Source organism: Bidens hawaiensis, unplaced genomic scaffold (genome assembly GCF_021521415.1).
Source record: "Bidens hawaiensis isolate Kalapana, Puna unplaced genomic scaffold, B.hawaiensis_p1.1 tig00015186_1, whole genome shotgun sequence".
NCBI lineage: Eukaryota > Viridiplantae > Streptophyta > Magnoliopsida > Asterales > Asteraceae > Bidens > Bidens hawaiensis.
The window spans coordinates 300,665-316,991 of record NW_027492344.1 but is presented as its reverse complement, the minus strand read 5'-3'; positions in this window follow the sequence as shown (position 1 = coordinate 316,991).

The window sequence follows — 16,327 nt, the reverse complement described above, 5'->3', positions numbered from 1 at the left end:
TGCGCGAAGAAGACATTTCAAAGACGGCTTTTAGAACTCGGTACGGTCACTACGAGTTTTTGGTTATGTCTTTTGGCTTAACCAACGCACCAGCCGTATTTATGGATCTCATGAACAGAGTATGCAAGGCGTACCTCGACAAGTTTGTGATTGTTTTTATTGATGATATCCTCGTTTACTCCAAGAACAAGACCGACCATGAAGAACACCTGGGGTTAATCCTGGAATTGCTAAAGAAGGAACAAATGTACGCTAAACTCTCGAAATGCGAATTTTGGCTTCGCGAGGTTCACTTCTTAGGACATGTGATCAATGAGAATGGTATCCATGTCGATCCCGGCAAGGTAGAGGCCATCAAAAACTGGGAAGCACCTAAAACTCCGACTGAGGTGTGACAATTCCTAGGACTGGCTGGCTACTACCGACGTTTCATCGAGGGATTTTCCAAGATGAATCAACCCCTCACCGCATTGACACATAAAGGTACTAAGTACATCTGGGGTGACACGCATGAGACTGCTTTCCAACTGTTGAAAACAAAACTCTGTAGCTCCCCTGTCATAGCCCTCCCTGAGGGAACGAAAAACTTTGAAGTGCATTCTGATGCATCGATACAGGGTCTCGGTTGCGTGTTGATGCAACTCGAGAAAGTTATAGCCTATGCCTCTCGACAACTACGGATCCACGAGAAGAACTACACGACCCATGACGTGGAACTCGGAGCTGTGGTGTTTGCTCTTAAGATATGGAGGCATTACTTGTACGGTACCAAGTTTACCATTTACACCGACCACAAGAGCCTCCAACATATCTACGATCAAAAGGAGTTGAACATGCGACAGAGTCGTTGGGTCGAGCTACTTAAGGATTATGACTGTGCCAACAAATACCACCAGGGCAAGGCCAATGTAGTGGCCGATGCTCTCCGCAGAAAAGAAACCGATAAGCCTAGACGAGTGCGAGCATTACAACTCACGATTCACGCCAACTTACCTGATCAAATTCGTGATGCTCAACTAGAAGCGTTGAAAGACGATAACCTCCCATCAGAATTTAAGCGGGGCATGAACAAGCAACTTGAAACCAAATCGGACGGGGTTCGATATTTTGAAAACCGGATTTGGGTCCCTCGATACGAAGGCTTGAGGAATCTGGTGATGGACGAAGCACACAAGTCCCGATATTCCATTCACCCTGGCTCAGATAAAATGTACCATGATCTAAAGGCACTTTAGTGGTGGCCAAAAATGAAAGCCAACATTGCCACCTACGTGAGCAAATGTTTGACTTGTGCTAGAGTCAAGGTGGAGTATCAGAAACCATCTGGACTGTTACAGCAACCGGAACTCCCAACATGGAAATGGGAACACATTTCCATGGATTTCATCACGGGATGCGATACCATCTGGGTGATCGTTGACCGGTTGACGAAGTCTGCGCATTTCTTAGCGATCAAGGAACCGGACAAAATGGAAAGACTGACTCGCATCTATATGAAAGAAGTAGTGTCTAGACACGGAGTGCCTGTCTCAATCATATCTGATCGAGATTCCTGTTTCACTTCGCACTTCTGGAAGTCACTACCGAGCGCACTAGGCACGTGCCTCGATATGAGCATAGCATACCATCCTCAAACGGATGGGCAAAGTGAACGCACCATTCAGACTTTGGAAGACATGTTGCGTGCATGCGTGTTGGATTTCGGAAAAAGTTGGGAACCTCCCTTGCCATTGGTAGAGTTTTCGTATAACAACAGCTACCACGCAAGCATTAAAGCAGCGCCGTTTGAAGCGTTGTACGGACGGAAGTGTCGATCACCTCTTTGCTGGGCAGAAGTGGGTGATAGGCAAATCACTGGTCCAGAACTAGTACTTGAAACCTCTAAAAAGATTGTCCAAATCCGAAACCGCGTGGCAGCAGCACGAGATCGCCAAAAGAGTTACGCCGACAAGCGCCGAAAACCTCTGGAATTCCAAGTGGACGACCAATTTTTACTCAAAGTCTCACCTTGGAAAGGTGTAGTTCGCTTTGGAAAGCGAAACAAACTCAACCCACGATACGTTGGCCCATACCGGATAACTGACGCGTTGGTCCGGTAGCATACCGATTGTATTTACCAACAGAACTCAGTGCCGTACATAACATTTTCCATGTATCCAACTTGAAGAAATGCCTTTCTGACGAAACACAAGAAATTCCTTTGGGCGAGTTGCAAGTTGATGAACAGCTACGCTTCATCGAATAACCAGTCGAAGTTTTGGATTGGGAAACCAAAACACTCAAGCACAGCAAGATTCCCATCGTCAAAGTCCGTTGGAACTCGAGACGTGGACCAGAGTTCACGTGGGAACGCGAGGATCAAATGATGAAAAAGTATCCTCACCCCTTTGAAGGGTTGACCAAACACCGAAAACCGCGAAAGTCGACAAACCGTCAGAAATCACCGGAGGTATGAATTAAATTTCGGTACGAAATTTCTTTCTACTAGGGGATGATATGACAAACTGAATAATTTTTGCCTTTTTTAGACACCCATCGCGACTTGACTCAAATTTTCGGGACGAAAATTCTTTCAACATGGGAATGATGTGACACTCGTCAATTTCAGGTTAACTCTATAATCCGAACTCCGTTAATTCAAACTTAAGATCACACGAACTGTAACGCATATCTCATTACATTTAAACTAGGGTTTAGATGACGCATGACAATCACTACACAAGTAGTCTTTCGGAATTTCACCGAAACACACACGAGTCGACTCAAACCGTAGGTGAACAAACGATAAATATCAAAACAATAAGTATTTGATAATTATGTGTTAATCTATGTGTTACTTGATATTTATATATAGAACACAAAAATTTAAGAAGCAAAATTCTATTGTTTTATACTAGAAATTGATTTACTAGAAGTTAAGGGGGCTAGGTGTAACAAATTAATAATATAATCAACTTATTACACAAAACCTAATCCCATACCCCCTTGTATGATCGTTTCCCCCTCCCTCTCTTCCTCTTGGCAGCCGTGAGCTACACACACACACATACAATCTCTTTTCAAGCTTGTTTTGAAGGATACAAGGTGCTAGATAGGTAATTAACATCTCCTTTAATCATTCCATGTGTTTAATTAGGCCATTGAAGGTGTTAATCAAACCCTAAATCTAGAAAGTGATGATTTAAGATGAGTTAGGGTTTAATTATGTGTTTGTTGATGATTACTAGTGAATTGATAACTAGTTGTGTTGTTATTGATTGTTAATTGCATGTTTCTTGAAATTGAACTTTGAAGAAAAACCCGAATTGTGTGTGTGAAATTGAGATGCATGGTTGGTGAATTATGCATCTAGAGGTTTGTATGTATGAGTTATAGTTCATAGGTTATTTGTATGTTGAGTTTTGATGAAAATTGATGCTGGACAGATTATTGAATTCGTGTTTAAATGACAGTAACTCGATGTTAGTTACATGTTTTGATGTGGTTATTGATTCTAAAATATACTAGGTCGAGTCTAGTTTGTGAAAAGTCCAAGTTTGTAAATTTTGGACGTGTAAAAGTTAGTTTTTATTATTTTACAAAACTGTTGTGCAAGGCTGATTCGGGAGACCTGCTGTTAGGCTGTTTTGCGATTAAGATATCTCATAAACGACTAGACCAATGGGGTAGATTCCACTTCTGGAAGTTAATATTTTGAGTTAGGAATCTAACCCAATTGGTCTTGCATTAATTGGATATGTCATTTAACGGGAATAACAAATAACATTCTGTTGCGCATGATAATGAATTCTTTGTGTTTGCTGTGATGTTTTGATCATTGTGATAAAACCGTAAATGATAAAAATATAATAAAATATTTTTAGAAACCTAACTCACGTGTGCTTCTGTGATGATTTTTGGTGATTTATTTGACATGTTAGGATTTATCAAATAGAGTAATTTTGTCGAGTGAAAATCTGTCTGGACAATTTAGCTGCTGAATTACTTGAATTATCATGAAAAGTGCATAACTGATCGATGTTTGCTATGTTTTGACTAAATTGCCCTTGTGGGGGATAGTTTCTTGTAATGTACAATGTTAATACTTGACACTTAAGTAGTTGTTCACACGTGTAACGTATCACCAACGTGTTTGTCGAGTCGCACTTATTTCACAAATGGAACACGAAACGCATCTCATGCATAAGTTGTATGTGTCGAGTCTAGGGACTCACTCGTAGTTTGAATACTTAGAAAATCTCATTTTTGTTTTAGAGCACTAGTGAGAATTTTCTGTGACGCACACCTTTCTCGAATCTTTTTGGTTATCTTTGCAAACAGTGAGTTTCACGTCCTCTTCTTACTCTTTTTAAACGTTTTTCTTAGGGGGAGATAACATACTCCAACGCTGCAAATTTTGTTATTTTTTATATATCACTTGTAAGGCTAAGTGGCAAACAAACCAACCAAAGTCTTTCATAACTTCGAACCGGTTAATATTTGGATAATAGCGAGTCACTGTTGAGTAGTACTACTGGGTTTGACAAACCCCACCCAACTCTAAACTCGACTGTAGGTCGAGTGGGTGTAATCTTGGCTAACACATTACCATGGTCGTGATTGACATGGTGCAAGGCAATTGATAAACAATCGCTTCGATGTCGAACACTTAGTAATACATGCTTGATAGGTTAGCTACCTATTGATATATAATTGACTTAACACTATCTGGTAATGCAAAACGTAAACGTAAACGCAAACGCTTTATTTATATAAACTTGTGAACTCACCAACCATGTGTTGACACTTTTAGTATGTTATTCTCAGGTAGCCGAGGCGGGCGCGCGATATAGGAACATGCATTCGCTAAACACCATCGCTTTGAAAACTTCTTTTAATTTTTATCTTAGTAACTTGGGTTTTTAAGTCGTCCTGTGTGGCGCAAACTTTTTGGTTTACAATTTACGCTTCCGCATTTTATTTAAGACTTAATGTTTTGTTGGTTTGAAAACTTTTAACATGGTGTTTGATTATAACTAATTATTCCGATCCTGTTAGTTCACATCCTCTGACGGTAAAACTACGTTAGTGAATTTTGAGGGTGTGACATAACTAGCATGTGTTGCTGACGTATTTTCCAAACATTTTACAGGTAATGAAGGTTAGAATCTTGGAAGGACGAAGTGACATCTAGGCGATCTGATGGCTCAGATCATTTTGTTAATATTAAAATATGAATGGTGGTTTTTGTATAAACAAGTAATCTTTGTGAACACTAAATGGGTATTTTATAATCCCGTGTTTTGTTAAGTAAATGTTATATTTTAATCCCCGCAAACATATTTTCCGCTTTAAATCCGCTAACTCTTATTTATATACAAATGTGGTACCAACTGTTGGTCGCACGCCCATGCCCAAGATGGGGGTGTGACAGGATGGTATAGAGTTATCGATCTTAGCGAATTAGGTATTAATTAATAATACCTAAGCTTCGATCCAAGTGAATAAGAATAATTATTATTATTACTTGCTTTATTAAATTAGGGATAAGATATGCTGGTAACCTTTTCTATCCCTCCTCAATCTAAATCACCCATAGATATCCTTCAAGAAAATAATAGACGGCTTCATGCGCGACGCAAGGAGAGCTAGATGCCCAGAACCAATTCCAAAGGACAGCATGAGCGAAGACTATTATGAAGATTTCTTCAACCAAGACCATCTGATTGAATGACCTACACCGGTTTACTTTCCCGGCACTGAACAACTACCGATTAATCTATCAAGTGATCAACCGATGCAAGAGTACAATCCCCCAAGAACCTCAAGTTACCATCCGTTAAGCATCCCGGAGTATCATCCGTCCAACATTCTGATGTATCACCCATCCGACATTCCGATGTACCATCCATCCAACGACTTGCTAAACAACAAACAAATCAAATTGGAACCAGAGTCCGACTCTTCCGACTGGATGCAATGCTACTCCGATAAAAGGCGGTGGCAAACTGGAACATCTGCTTACAACTCTGTCGATTCTCACCCCAATGCCTATAATAGACCTTTGCAAAGGCCGAAGATGAGAGTCATCCAACCGTACGAGAGTTATCACTTGCACCCTTTGGTGGCTGATACAACAAAGGCCATGGAAAAAGAGGAAGACCCCGAAGAAGAGGAAGATCCCGATAAGGAAATCTCTGAAGAAATAAGTACCTCAAGAGAGGAACCATCAACAAATTCCAAGTGTGATTGTCCACCAGATAAAGGATGTATGAACCCATTCTTCCACATGAGTCCGTGCTATAATCCCGAAGATCCTTATGTGAAAAGTATTCAAGGAATCCAGATCAGGTTTCCACCGGATTTCCCACCATTTCAAGGAAAGATTCCTTCAATCTCGGAGCAAGCAAACGAGATCCGTCAACAAGAGGCAGCTGCAGAAGCATTCTTCAACTATTCTTCTGAATCAACTTCATCATCATACCCCAAGAACCACTACGACATCGTGATGATGGGTTATCGTGATCCGCCTCCACAATACAGATGTCCAAATGTTATTTCACAATCTCAAGAAGAACATCTCGATCGAGCACTACACGAGACTGATGAGTTGATGAAGAAGGTGGCTGAAGAAGGAAGCAATAAGAAGAAGATAGAAGACAAGCTTCTTCACAAATGCAACAAGATGACAAAGATGGTCAAGAAGTTCATGAAGGATTAGGATATGAGATGGTGTGATTATGTGTTGTTGTTGTGTAATCGTTATGTATAATAAATCGTGTGGATAGGGAAATATATATATCAAGCAATGAGATATATATAAATTTGTAATGTGATGATATATATATATACATAAATGTATATATATAAATGAATAAAGTATGTTTTAAGAAAAGAATATAAATATTTCAGAAATGTTGAATCAAGAAAATCAACATAATGCGGAAGCTCCTCGCAAAGGAGAAGAAAACCGCAACGAACAAGACATAAGAATACCGGAACAATATATGAAACAAATCCAAGAAATGATAACCAAAGCCGTGAGAGCTGAATCTTACCATAGAACCGAATCTACGCAATCTCATAACACTGACCAAACTCGAAAATCCATAAAATTTAAATCTCATCCTACCCGTATCACCCCGAAGAGAGTGTACATGAATATAATTCCGGGGGAGAATTCAATCGAAAATTCAAGAAGCTAAAAATTGAAAGCCGTTCATTCAAGGACTTTAAGAATTTTGGACCAAGAGAATTTTATGGCGACAAAGGCGCCATTGCAACACTTAGATGGTTGGAAGATATGGAATCAATCCTAATCATAACCAAGTGCTCCGAACAAGAGAAAATCCAGTATACGGCACAAATGTTCAAGAGCGAGGCTCTGGAGTGGTGGAATATGCTGATCATGGGACAACCAATGTTGTACAATCTGATTTGGGAGGAGTTCAAAGAGATGGTGATGGAAAAGTTCTACCCGATGCATGAGACTGATCAAATCCAAACTAAATTCCTAAATCATTGAGTCATAGGAATCAATCTTCGAGAGTATAACACCAAGTTTCATGAATACTGCCGACTTGTACCACAGATGGTAACCCCTGAGTACAGCAAAGTTAATCCTTACATATGGGAACTTCCACGGGAAATCCGTGACATGGTAAGGTCTCACCTTCCACAAACCGTTGTCTCTGCAATGGAATTGGCTAGTTAATTGATAAACATTCTTATTTGAAACAAAGAAGAAGACAAGAAAGTGGTGCCGTCAAACAACCACACCAAGACCGGAAGTGCCCAATTCAAGGGCAAGGGTATAGATAAACGAAAATCAGAATTTAATTCCAACTATACCCAATGCAAAACTTGTAAGAAATACCACAAGGGAAGATGCCAGTTTGCTCCGTCTTCAACTACAGCTATATGCGACTCGTGTCACAGAACCAGCCACGCAACGGCCGATTGTTGGAAGAAGACGATGACTTGCTTTAACTGCAAGGAAATGGGTCACTTAAGCTTCGAGTACCCCATGAACAAACCCGCTGCTGGTGGTGAGGGTGGAAGTGGCCAAAGGAATGAAGTGAAGAAGAATAATGCAAGAGTCTTCGTTCTCGATACAAAGAAAGCAGCCGACATGCCGGAAACCATCACCGTTACGTTCCTAGTGAACGAACATATGCTAGAGTTTTGTTTGATTCGGGTGCCAATTTAAGTTTTATAGATTATAGCTTTTGTAGTCTATTAAACGAACGTCTAACAAAACTAAATAAAACTCTAAGCGTTGAGACCGCGAGAGGTGAAATTGTTAAAATCTTCGAAGCTCTAGAAAACGGAAACATCTTATTAGCTGGTTACGTTCTGCCTATTCAATTGTTACCCATGACTCTTGCTGGTTTTGATATAGTACTTGGTACAGATTGGTTATCCAACAATCATGCTCGTATCATTTGCAATAGAAAAACCGTTGAACTTCGAGCCCTAGATAAACAAACTATTCGAATTGAAGGGGACAGACACGTTGGTTAAGTTAGCATAATCTCCATGATAAGAGCTAATAAATTTTTAAATCAAGGATGCTTAGCGTTAGTGGCCTACGTCACCGAAGAATCCAAACCTAAGGAGGTAAAGGACGTACCTATTGTCTCTGAATTTTCCGACGTCTTCCCCGATGAACTTCCTAGTATTCCTCCCGATAGAGAAGTAAAATTTAGGATTGATCTCATGCCCGGAACCGCGCCAATTGCCAAAGCGCCATATCGACTAACACCAACCGAGGTGAAGGAGTTGAAGAAACAACTAGATGAACTGCTTGAGAAGGGTTTCATCTGACCAAGTTCATCGCCGTGGGGAGCGCCAATTCTTTTCGTCAAAAAGAAAGATGGATCCATGCGAATGTGCATCGACTACCGAGCTCTAAACAAAGTAACCATCAAGAATCGATATCCACTCCCTCGAATCGACGATCTTTTCGACAATCTCCAAGGTGCAAGCTATTTCTCAAAAATCGATCTGCGTTCTGGTTATCATCAACTCAAAGTTCAATCCGAAGACATTCCGAAAACCGCTTTCCGAATAAGGTATAGACATTATGAGTTCACGGTTATGCCGTTTGGTCTCACTAATGCCCCAGCCTTGTTCATGGACATGATGAACCGAATCTGTAAACCTTACTTGGATAAATTTGTTATCGAATACATCGACGACATACTTATTTATTCTAAGTCAAAGGAAGATGATCATGAAACACATCTCCGAATCTTTCTTAAATTACTTAAAAACGAGAAGTTGTATGCCAAGTTCTCGAAATGTGAATTTTGTCTTCACAAAGTGCAATTTCTTGGTCACATCATTAACGTGAATGGAATTCAACTGGACCCCGCAAAGATTGAAGCTATCTCTTAGTGAGAGATTCCAAAGTCACCAACCGAGATCCGAAGTTTCTTATGTTTGGCCGGCTATTATCGTAGGTTCATTGAAAATTTCTCGAGTCCACACTAGGTCAAATATCAAATTGAACAAATCAGAAAGTAATGGACATGTACATGAACGAACAGGTTCGGAATTGGTTCTGATTGCTTAGTAGGTTTGTTATTGATCACGGCTATTGTTATAGTTTAGTTAGATCGATAATATCCTATTAATTGATTAAGAATCTTGTGGTTAATCAAGGTTAGGGTTGTTTGTTATTGATCGATTCTAGGGTTTTCTTGATCTTGATCCTTCTTGATCTTGATTCGGTGTTGGTGATCTTGATCTATTGGCCGATCTTGATTAGGGTTTCTTGGCTGATTGGTTCCTTGGATTGTTGGGTTCCTTGGATCTTGATCTTGGCTGATTGATCTTGATCTTGATTGTTCTAAGGTTTTTTCTTGATCTTGATTAGGTGTTGCTTGATCTTGATCCATTGGCCGTTCTTGATTAGGGTTTCCTTGGCTGATTGGTTTCGTGGATTGGCCGATTGGTTCTTGGCTGATTTGGTTCTTTGGATCTTGATCTTGGCCGATTTGATCTTGGCTGATTTGATTCTTTGGATCTTGATCTTGATCTTAATTTTGGCTGAGATTGTTTCTTGATCTTGGCTGAGATTCTTTGGATCTTGATCTTGATATTGGCCGATTTGTCCTTGGTTTGATTGGCTGATCTTGATCTTGATTTTTGGGGTATCTTGGCTATTTTTTGTGACCGATCAGGGTGTGGTGTGATTTCATTCTTGGGTTTGCATGGAGCAGAAGGGTGGTAATGGTTTTGTTGATCGTGTTATGCAAGGGTTTTCAGCTAATCGAGTAACGAACATTGATGGGGTTCTTCCTCGTAGGGGGGCTCTGAAAACTGGTTCATCGGGAAACCCTAATGCTACGGGTTCGTCTGTTTCGTTTGCTGCAAACACTACATTCATTGCTCCTTTAAATGATGTTAGCAACAAAGATGGTGGATGTTCAGCCATGGGGAACAAAGATAGTGGTTGTTCGAGCGATAAAAAGGCTATTGGATCAGATTCGTTAAATATTCAACAAGATGAAGGTTTTTCAGCCTTTGTCTCGGACGACAACAAGGTGTTTGGATCTGAATCTTCTAATATTCAGAGGGATGTAGGGAAGGAAAAACATATGGAAAATTCTAAGCCTTCGTATGTGAGTGTTGTGCAACTTGAAAACAAGACATCGAAGGTAACATTAAGAAAATTAAATGTGGAGTCAACAATGGAAGGAGTTGATGTGGTTATCCCGGTTGAATCTGTCAAGAAAGTTAAAGAAAGGTTTAATAATACTTTGTTTGGCTATTTTTTGGGTAATAGACTTCCTTTTCCGGTTGTTGAGGATTTTGCTAAGAAAAATTGGAACAAATATGGGCTTACGAGACTTATGATGAATGCGAAAGGGTTTTTCTTTTTCAAGTTTCATACGGAAGCTGGGATGATGAAGTTGATTGAAGATGGTCCTTGGATGATTAGGAATGTCCCCATTATTCTTCATATTTGGACTATGGAGTCAGATTTGGAGAAGGAGGATGTACGGTCTGTTCCGGTTTGGGTCAAATTGCAGAACATTCCCCTGGGTGCTTTTACTGAGGAGGGTCTAAGTATGCTCGCGTCAAGAATTGGGGATCCGATAAGTATGGATTCTTATACTGCCAATATGTGTAAGGAATCGTGGGGAAGAAGTAGTTTTGCTAGAGTCCAGGTTGAGCTTCAGGCAAATCAGGATATTAAAAGGAAGCTTGTTGTTGCTGTTCCGGATACGTGGGGGGAGACAAATAAGATCTCGGAGATTAAGATTGAATATGATTGGGAGCCCCCCAGATGTTCTTTATGTGAGGTGTTTGGCCATTCGAACACTCAATGCCCGAAACAAGTTCATGATAAAAAGTTAAATGATGAACCAACGAAAGTCACTAATGATGATGGTTTCCAGAGGGTGAAGGGAAAGAAAAAAGTTAATACGCAAGTCAAAAAACATAATCTTGTCTATCGACCGGTGGTTAAACCTGCTGTGTCACAACCTATAAATAAACCATCCGCTCAAGGACAAGACAATAATTATCCTGTGGGTAAACCTACAACTCCTATGGCTGTGGGGGTCCAGTTAAAGGAAAAGCATGCTGTCCAAACCAGTAACCGGTTTGGTAATTTGGCGGACGAATCGGAAAGTAATGAAGATGATGATGATGTGGAGGAGCTGTTTACGGATGTGGCTAAAGCTATGAAAGCGGATATTGGTTCTGAGGGTGCAAGCACACCCGGTGAATTGGGTGTTTAATGGGTACCATCGCCACTTGGAATATAAGAGGGTTGAACCGCCCTCTTAAACAAAAAGAGGTTCGTAAGGTAATCCATGAGAATAATATTCAGGTGTGTGCTATTCTTGAGTCTCACGTCAAATTAAACGCGGTTTTTGATGTTTGTAAGAAGATTTGTAAAAATTGGGATTGGACCAGCAATGGTAGTGTTTGTGATAAAGGTACTCGGATTATTGTGGGGTGGAATACGGATTTGGTTGATCTTATGGTTATTGATTATTCGAACCAGGTTCTTCACGTTCAGTTAAAGTTTAAGCTGGATAGCAAGGTGATGTATGGTTCTTTTGTGTATGCTGAGAATTGTTATTTGAAAAGAAGGGAGTTATGGCATAATCTTGCTGTTCATAATCAATTCATTCGTGGTAAACCTTGGGCTTTACTAGGAGATTTTAATTGTGCTCTTAATTTGGAAGACAGCTTACATGGTTCTTCCAAAATTTCCACTGGGATGCTTGATTTTCGTGATTGTGTTAAGAACATTGAAGTTGAGGATATAAATGGGGTCGGACTCCAATTCACTTGGAGCAATAAACCGAAAACGGGTATGGGTCTTTTCAAAAAGCTTGATAGGGTGATGGGAAACTCTAAATTCATGGAGATTTTTAATGATTCTTCGGCGGTGTTCCTTCCGTACCGGATTTCAGACCACTCTCCATGTCTATTGAAATTCCCCTCTCTTATTAAAGGTAAGCCTAAACCGTTTAAATTCCCTAATTTCTTGATTGGAAAACCGGGTTATAATGATATTATTGCTAACGGCTGGAATATTGAGGTGAATGGTTATCACATGTTTCGCGTGGTAAAGAAACTCCAAAACTTAAAACATCCTATCCGTTCTTTGCTGCACCGGCAAGGTAATCTCCACAAGAAAGTTAATGATCTTAGAACCCTTCTGGATGCTTGTCAAACCCGTCTCGACATTGACCCTACTAATTTGGAGTTGATTCGGGAGCAGAGTAGTTATCTTAAGGCTTATCATGAGGCGGCTAAAGATGAGGAAGAATTCCTTAAACAGAAGGCTAAAGTTGATTGGTTAAAGCTTGGTGACTCTAACACTGCGTACTTTCACAATTCCTTGAAAATGCGAAACCATAGGGGTCGTATTGATATTATAAGTGATGCTCAGGGCCGTTTATTTGAGGGGTTGGATGTTCCTTCGGTGTTTGTTAATCATTTTATGAACATTTTTGGTTCAGATTTGCAACCATTGAGAAAACCGGATAATCAGATTTTTACTACTAAGCTCACGGCCTCTCAGGCGGAGCTTATGGTTAGACCTATATCCGATTTGGAAATCAAGGATGCGTTTTTCTCTATTGGGAATTCCAAAGCGCCGGGTCCTGATGGTTTTTCCTCGGCCTTATTCAAAAGTTCTTGGGATATTGTTGGGAAAGATGTTTGTTTAGCGGTTCATGAATTTTTCAGAAAAGGAAGTCTCCTTAAACAGGTAAACCACACTATTATTGCCCTTATTCCCAAAGTGACCAACATTGTGACTCCTAATGATTTTCGCCCCATCTCGTGCTGCAACACTTTATATAAATGCATTACCAAGATTATCTCGGTTCGTATGATGAAGGGTTTGGAGTCGTTAATTGATATCAATCAGTCTGCGTTTGTGCCTGGGCGTAGGATTTCTGATAACATCCTTTTGACCCAAGAGTTAATGCATAATTATCACACTAATAATGGTCCGCCTAGATGTGCTTTTAAAGTTGATATCCAGAAAGCTTACGATACGGTCAGTTGGGACTTCATTCGTGATATTCTTTTTGGGTATGGTTTCCACGATAGGATGATTCATTGGATAATGGAGTGCATAACCACTTCTTCCTTTTCGATATCCGTTAATGGGAACTTACACGGGTTCTTTAGTGGTAAAAGAGGTCTGAGACAGGGTGATCCGATGTCCCCTTATATTTTCATGCTGGTTATGCAAGCTCTCACGTTAATTTTGCATCGAAAGGTTCGTATTGAACGCTCGTTCCGTTTTCATCGTTATTGTGAAAAATTAAATATTATCAATATTTGCTTTGCGGATGATTTGTTCCTGTTTGCTCGAGGTGATGTGAATTCTGCTAAAACCATTACGGGGGCTCTGAATGATTTCAAAGATATGTCCGGGCTTACTCCGAGTGTTCCGAAAAGTACCGCGTTTTTCTGTAATGTCCCGGACCGCGTTAAAAGTGGTATTTTGAATATTATGCCCTTCGTTGAAGGAAGGCTCCCGGTTAAATACTTGGGAGTTCCGCTTATTTCCACGAGGTTAAATTACCGTGATTGTAAGAGGTTGCTGGATTGTATGGATAGTCGGATTGGAGATTGGAAGAATAAAACTTTATCTTTTGCGGGTAAACTGCAGCTGGTCAGGTCTGTTCTGTCGTCCTTATATATTTATTGGTCTGCTGTGTTTTCACTCCCTTCTAGACTTATTGCTGATCTTGAGAAACGGATTAAAAATTTCCTTTGGGACTATGGTCACAATAAGGGAAAGCATAAAGTCTCTTGGGATATTGTGTGTCGGCCGAAATGTGAAGGTGGTTTGGGTATCCGGCTTATCCAGGATGTCAATAACTCTCTTCTGGTTTATCATATTTGGAGCTTAATCAATGTGCGTAATTCGTTGTGGGTTAAATGGATTCATGAGTATAAAATGAAGGGGCGAAATTTTTGGAGCTTGCAGATTCCTAACTCGTGTACTTGGGGGTGGAGGAAAATTATTCAGTTTCGTCCCCATATTAGACAGTTTATATGGCATGAAATTGGTAATGGGAGATCTACTTCAGTTTGGTACGATAAATGGGATGATCTTTGTCCTTTAATTGATTATATCAACCCTAGAGCTATACATCGGGCTGGATTGTCTTTAGAGACCTGTGTCAGTGATGTGGTTCATCATAATAACTGGGGTTGGCCGCCTGATTGGTTTTTGAGATACCCAATTCTTTCGAACTTAAAAGAGGTAAGTATTTGTCCGGATAAGAGGGACAAGATAGTGGTAATGGATGAGAATGGGACTTCAATGAGTTTCTCGGCTTCAGGTATATGGCATCTTCTTCGGAGACCGGCTGATAAGGTGTCTTGGGTGCATGTTGTTTGGTTCTCTCAATGTGTTCCAAAACACTCCTTTATGTTGTGGACTGTGATTCATGACAGGTTGAGCACGCAGAATCGTATTATGGGGTGGAAGATTGGTGGGTATCCAAATCATAACTTGTATTGCTGCCTTCTTTGTAATGGAGAGCCGGATTCTCGTAATCATCTCTTCTTTGATTGTAAGTTCTCTTCTGAGGTTTGGAGTATTGTAAAAATGAAAGGGAAGTTTCAGGGGTGCAGAAATGGTTGGGCGAATATTCTTCAATATGTGTCTCAATTTGGAATGTCCAACTCTATTGATAATGTTGTTAATCGGCTGTTATTTGGGGCTTCGGTGTACATTATTTGGAAGGAGCGAAATAACCGGCTTTTCAGGAACTCTTTGAAGACTCCTACGACTGTTGCTGACGAAATCATTAGGGGTACTCGCCTAAAGCTTATGACTCTAAAGTTCAAAAATTCTGAACGGATTAATCGGGTTCTCGAGGATTGGCACTTTCCGCGGGGAGTTTCCCATCAAATTGATGATAATGGTTGATTTGTGTTTTGTTTTGTTTTTTCCTTGGTTCTTGTGTAAGCTTTAGCTGTGTTTACCAGTTTTTGGTGGTTTTGGTTTGTCTACTCTTGTATGGCATGTCATACTTGAGAACTAATATGACACTCTGTCATATTACTTGTATTTTTTTGGCTGTGTGAATGCATTTAACCGGGTGAATCCCTTTACCCAAAAAAAAATTTCTCTTGTATAGCCATTCCTCTAACTTCGTTAACTCATAAAAATGTTAAGTATGAATGGGGAACCAAGCAACAAGAGGTGTTCGATATACTTAAACAAAAACTCACCCAAGCACCTATACTGGCCTTGCTAGAAGGTACCAAGGATTTTGTTGTCTTTAGTGAAGCTTCTCATTCCGGTTTGAGATGTGTACTAATGAAACGAAAGAAAGCAATCGCTTATGCCTCTCGTCAACTCAAGGTACGCAAAAAGAACTACACAACTCACGATCTAGAGTTAGGCGCCATAATCTTTGCTTTGAAGATATGGAGGCATTATCTCTATGGAGTCAAATTTGTCATCTATACCGACCACAAAAGTCTTAAGAAAATCTTTGAAAAAAAAAACTTAACATGCATCAATGGCATTGGATGGAAACTCTAAATGACTACGACTGTGAAATATTTTATCACGAAGGTAAAGCCAACATTGTGGCTGACACCTTGAGTCGTAAGGAACATGAGAAACCAAAAAGAGTTCGAGCTCAACGATTAGAACTTCAAGTAGATCTGGTCGAGCAAATCAAATCTACTCAACTTAAAGCAATCAATGAAAACAAGATCCCCGACGAAAAAAGTAATGGCACCATTAAATCGCTACTCATGGGTGACGATGGCATACTTAGACTGGGAAACAGAATTTGGGTACCAATCGTTGGAGACTTGCGTGAAAAGATCATGAGCG